General features: G+C 42.3%; 1 pseudogene; it reads right to left on the minus strand.

The window, feature by feature from the left end:
- Window positions 1-1,387: 1,387 nt before the first annotated feature.
- Window positions 1,388-4,012, minus strand: LOC140725034 (cofilin-2-like; annotated as a pseudogene).
- Between the last annotated feature and the right edge of the window lie 2,093 nt (window positions 4,013-6,105).

Raw genomic sequence — 6,105 nt, forward strand, 5'->3', positions numbered from 1 at the left:
TTTAACTCCGTGTTCCGTCAGACTATCCCTCTGTACATGTGTCCTCCTTATCACTTGTTCCGCCTCACCTTTCTCTACTACACACTTAATATTCCAGAACTGTGTAGTCCCCACCTGTCCTTTATTCTTCCTCTCGCTATCCTCTCTCGCATTCTGGATCCCTGCCCCCTGCAAATTTAGTTTAAACCCCCCCACCGAGAAGCACTAGCGAACTTTCCTGCAAGGATGTTAGTACCGCTCCAGTTCAGGTGTAAACCGTCCCGTCGGAACAGATCCCACCTTCCCTGGAACAAAGCCCAATTATCTAAAAACCTGAAGCCCTCCTGCACCATCCTCTCAGCCACGTATTAATTTATATAATCCTTCTGTTCCTTGCCTCACTCGCACGTGGCACAGGTAGCAATCCTGAGATTGTTACCCTGGAGGTCCTGCCCTTCAGCTTCACACCTAACTCCCTGAACTCACTACGCAGGACCCCCTCACTCATCCTACCCACGTTGTTGGTCCCTACATGGACCACAACATCTGGGTTCTTGCCCTCCCTCTCGAGAATAACCTGCATCCGATCTGAGATGTCCCGGACCCCGGCACCAGGGAGGCAATATACCATCTGAGACTCCCGATCTTCCCCACAAAATCTCCTATTCCCCCCCCCTCACTATAGAATCCCCTATCACTACCGCTCTCTTCTCTTCCCTCCTCCCCTTCCTAGTCGAGGGTCCAACCTCAGTGCCAGAGACAGGACCACTGCAACTTATTCCTGGTAGGTCATCCCCACCAACAGTATCCAAAACAGTATACTTATTGTTGATTGGAATGGCCACAGGGGTGCTCTGCTCTCTCTGTCTGCTCCCCCTGCCTCTCTTGACTGTCACCCATTTGCCTACCTCCTGACTTTTCGGTGTGACTACCTCCCGATAACTCTTATCTATCTCTGCCTCTGCCTCCCGAATGATCCGTAGTTCATCCAGCTCCTGCTCCAATTCCCTAACTCGGTCTGATAGGAGCTGCAGCTGGATGCACCTTTTGCAGGTGTGGTCATCAATTTGCAGAGAGATTGCAAACTGTTGCAAGAAACATAAGGTTATTATAGTTAGTGATTTTAACTTTCCATGTATTGACTGGGACTTCCACACTGTAAAAGGACAAGATGGGATAGAGTTCATCGAATGTGTTCAGGAAAATTCCGTAATCAGTACATAGAAGTTCCAAAGAGGGTGTGTGCGATACTTGATCTGCTATTAAGGAATAAGACAGGGTAGGTGACAGAAGTTCGTGTAGGGGAACATTTTGCACCTAGTGGTCATAAAGCTATTACTTTGAAAGTAAATATGCATAAAGACAGGTCTCATCCGTGGGTTGAGATTATAAATTGGAAAAAGGCCAATTTTTTTTTTAACCACACAATTTTTATTGTAAGCGTGGCCAAATTTCTGATCTCAAAAACAATGTTCCATTTAAGGCTCCAGTATACAGTAACTGCCATCGTGACTAATTTTGCATGTCTTTTCAATGTTGAAAAAGATTAACATGGTAAACTTTGACTCCCATTCTTTTTCAGTAGTGTACATTCCACTGGAAACAAAAGGCAACATAAACAACTCCTTCCTTAAGGTCTGCACAACAGGAATGAAAAATGCAAGAGCTACAATTCACTGATGACGCAACTACAGAGACTTGGTTGGCATTCCTTATTCTTTTTTTAAAAAACAAAAAGTGTTACCAAAAGTGCTTTTGATGAAAAGTGTAGAACAAATACTGCCATGACAAAACTATATCAAGGCAGGAGTGGATTATGAATGCACAAGAGCCTCATGGAACTGTGATCAAGTGCAATTTCAGCAATTACAGTAATGAACTGATGGCTACCACCTGACCAGTGGACAATACACACGGTTTTCAAAAGTTTATACTTAGTGTTCTAAACTACTCACATAAACGTTCACATTCATTGTACAAGGAACAAGGAATGCATGCAACAACAATTGTTTTAGCTAGAATGAACGATGTGAAAGCATTCTTTGAGATTCTACATAAAATCCCTCACGAGATGGTCACGAGATGACAAGGTCCCTCACGAGAGACTCATCCAGAAAGTCATGAGGCATAGGATAAGCGGGACCTTGGCTGTTTGGATAAAAAATTGGCTTAAAGGAAGAAAGCAGAGGGTAGTTGTGGAAGGAAAGTATTCTGCCTGGAGGTCGGTGACTAGTGGAGTGCCGCAGGGATCTGTTCTGGGACCCCTGCTATTTGTGATTTTTATAAATGACCTGGATGTAGAGGCGGAAGGATGGGTGAGTAAGTTTGCGGATGGCACGAAGATTGGAGGAGTTGTGGATGGAGCTGTAGGTGGTCGAAGGTTACAAGAGGATATAGACAGGTTGCAGAGTTGGGCAGAAAAATGGCAGATGAAGTTCAATCTGGACAAGTGTGAGGTGATGCATTTTGGAAGGACAAACCAGAAGACTGAGTACAGGATTAATGGTCAGTTACATAAGAGTGGGGATGAACAAAGGGACCTTGGGGTTCAAATCCATACATCCCTCAATGTTGCTGCACAGGTTGATAGGGTAGTTAAGAAGGCCTATGGGATGCTAGGCTTCATTAACAGAGGGATTGAGTTCAAGAGTAGAGAGGTCATGTTGCACCTCTATAAATCTCTGGTGAGACCTCACTTAGAGTATTGTGTTCAATTCTGGTCACCTCATTATAGGAAGGATGTGGAAGCTATGGAGAGGGTGCAGAGGAGATTTACCAGGATGTTGCTTGGTTTGGAGAACAAGTCATATGAAGCAAGGTTAGCAGAGCTGGGAGTTTTCTCTTTGGAGCATAGAAGAATGAGAGGGGACTTGATAGAGATCTACAAGATTATGAGAGGCATAGATAGGGTGGATAGTCAGTACCTGTTTCCCAGGGCACCAATAGCAAACACCAGAAGACATATGTACAAAATTAAGGGAGGGAAGTTTAGGGGAGACATCAGGGGTAAATTTTTTACACAGAGGGTTGTGAGTGCCTGGAATGACTTGCCAGGGATGGTGGTGGAGGCTAAACCATTAGGAGTATTTAAGAGCCTCTTGGACAGGCACATGGATGAAAGAAAAATAGAGGGTTATGGAGTAGTGTGGGTTTAGTACTTTTTTTTAAGGATTATATTGGTCAGCACAACATGGAGGGCTGAAGGGTCTGTACTGTGCTATAGTGTTCTATGGTTCTATAAAACTACAGGGATCAAACAGTCTAAGTGCAACCGCCAATTGGCTGCTTTAAGTTAATGAGATCTCCTTTACGTGGAAAAAAACTCTAAACTATTCCAACTCTGATCAAATTATAATAGAGCTGCAGGAATGGAAGCTCCTTGGGTCAAGATGGCACTCAATTGTCATTGTGCAAGGTTATTCCTTCAAGTGAAACCACCACATTGCCGCCCAGTTTCTCTGCAAGCTTATTACGGTCCTGAATTTCATCTATTGCATTAATTTGTCATTCATGTTTAATACCTGAAAAATAAATAAAATGTAATGAATATGTTGTTAAACCATATCAATGTAAACAACTTTTAACTCAGTAAAAGCTATAACCTGTAAATTTCTTTTTAATAGCATCCTTTGAGCTAGCGTATATCATCTTGCTTTTAAGGCTTGCCTTCTCTGGAGCCCAGAATATAAATACCAAATCTTCTTTCTTGGATTCTTTTGTCTCATATGTAGCATCATACAAAGCATAACGACAGTCGGTCGAAGGTAGCAACTTAACAAAGGATGTGTAGGGGTCCTGCACAGTTCCCCCAATTTCACCTACCAGTATTTCTTTGGCTTCCTCTACAATTATTTGTTCTTTTATCTTCACTAAGGCAGAACAGTACTGCTTTCTTTCTTTTTTTGACTTCTGGGGATGAAGATTTCCTTACTTTCATGTCAGTGAAGACTTTAATAACTTCATCGTTCACTGTTACTCCAGAGGCCATGTCGAGTGGCAACGGTGAGCAGCCACACATGGGATGGGAGTGGCAGTGAACCAAAAAGGCCAATTTTAATGGTATCAGAAAGGATCTGGCAAGTGTGGATTGGGACAGGCTGTTTTGGGCAAAAGTGTACTTGGTAAGACGGAGGCTTTCAAAAGTGAAATTTTGAGAGTACAAAGCTTGTGTGTGTCTGTCAGAATAAAAGGTAATGATAACAGGTGGTTTTCAAGAGATATTCAGGCCCTGGTTTTTAAAAAAAGAGGTGCATGGCAGGTAGGAACAAATGCCGGTGTTCATGGAGAATAAGAAATGCAAGAGCACACTTAAGAAAGAAATCAGGAGGGCTTAAAGAAGACATGAGGTCACCCTAGCAGACAGAATGAAGAAGAATCCTAAGGGATTCTAGATATGTTAAGAGCAAAAGGATTGCAAGGGACAAAATTGGTCCTCTGGAAGATCAGAATGGTAATCCTTGTGTGGAGCCAAAATAGATGGGGGGGGAGATCTTAAATTTTTTTTTACGTTTGTATTTACACAGGAGGCAGACACAAAATCTATTGAAGTGAGGCAAACCAGCATCAACGTCATGGACCCTATACAGATCACAGAGGAGGAGATGTTTGCTGTCCTGAAGCAAATTAGGGTGGATAAATCCCCGGGGCCTGACAAAGGTGTTCCCTTGGACCCTGCGAAAGGAAAGTGCAGGATTTGCAGAGGCCCTGGCAGAGATAGCTAAATTATCAGTAGCGACAGGTGAGGTACCAGAGGATTGGAGGCTTATAAGATTATGAGAGGCATAAATAAGGCAGACAGGGAGTATCTTTTTCTCAGGGTAGAAATGTCTAATACCAGAGGGCATATATTGAAGGTGAAAGGGGTTAGGATCAAAGGGGATGTGATGGGTAAGTTTTTGTTTCTCAGAGTGGTGGATGCCTGGAATGCAATGCCTATTATGGTGGTAGAGGCAAATACATTAGAGGCTTCTAAGAGACGTTTAGATAAGTACATGGGTATGAGGAAGATGATGAATGTGGACATTGTGTATGTAGGAGGAATTAGTTTTTGCGTTTTAAAAAAATTTACTTTTTAGCTGGTTCAGCACAACATTGTGGGTCAAAGTGCCTGTTTCTGTGCTGCCCTGTTCTATGTTCTGTGTTAACCCAACCTGGTCCATTGTGGTGGAGTCTAAAGTCAATACATGATGTGATCTAATATTAACCCACCCCTGAAGCCCAATCACTTGATGCTGCTCTGTTTGTCCTTGCTTCCAGCTCCAGGCCTAATCTTCCTGGGCCGCTTACCTCCTATTTTCTTTCTGTATATTCTTCATGATTTGCAACCTTCCCTACTTTCTCTGCTAGCTCCACAAAGGAATGGCTTTTGCTTGTATTTATGTGTGTGTGTCTATTCTATCATGCATGACACTTTGGCACAGTGGGTGATGGATTTTGAGTGCATGAGGCATCATGTAAATTGTTACATATTTTCCTGTGCAGTGACTTCAACCATCTTCTCAATCTTCTTCAAAGCAATTACTGAATCCCATCAACAATCCCAATGGAGTGAAGTGCATGTACAATACAAATGGAAACTATGTACCTTCATTATCTTCATCCCAAAACCAAGATCACCTTTTCCTCAACCCATAATTCACAATACTTGATAATGCTTGCATTTATGCAAATTCAGATACCAAGCTTCATGTGATCAATGACTCATACATGAAGATACAGGAAGATAGATATTTCAAAGATCAGAACTCACTACCAACCTGCCCTACTGCACAATACAAGATAAATCCAAGAAAAACGCATGAAGAGCAGCATTGAGCAGTGTGGTTCACATTTTTCAACCACACTAAATCCTCAAGCTCTATCAATAATCAATCAAAATCTTAAATGAGACCCTGGAAAATGTGAACCACTTCACATCTCTGAGGAGCCACCTCAGCAAGGCAGGCATTGGTAATATGAATCCCATAGAGCTATTGGAAAAAAAATTGATAAAAGCTTGGTCAAAAATAGAAGTTTTAAGTATAGATACTGTTGAAAATACTAAGACCTATTGGCTATTGCTAATTGCTCTTGAACTGACAAGATAAAAAGTGAACTGTATGGGTGCATTTGGAACCTCTTGTACAA

This window comes from Hemitrygon akajei, chromosome 3 (assembly GCF_048418815.1).
Source record: "Hemitrygon akajei chromosome 3, sHemAka1.3, whole genome shotgun sequence".
NCBI lineage: Eukaryota > Metazoa > Chordata > Chondrichthyes > Myliobatiformes > Dasyatidae > Hemitrygon > Hemitrygon akajei.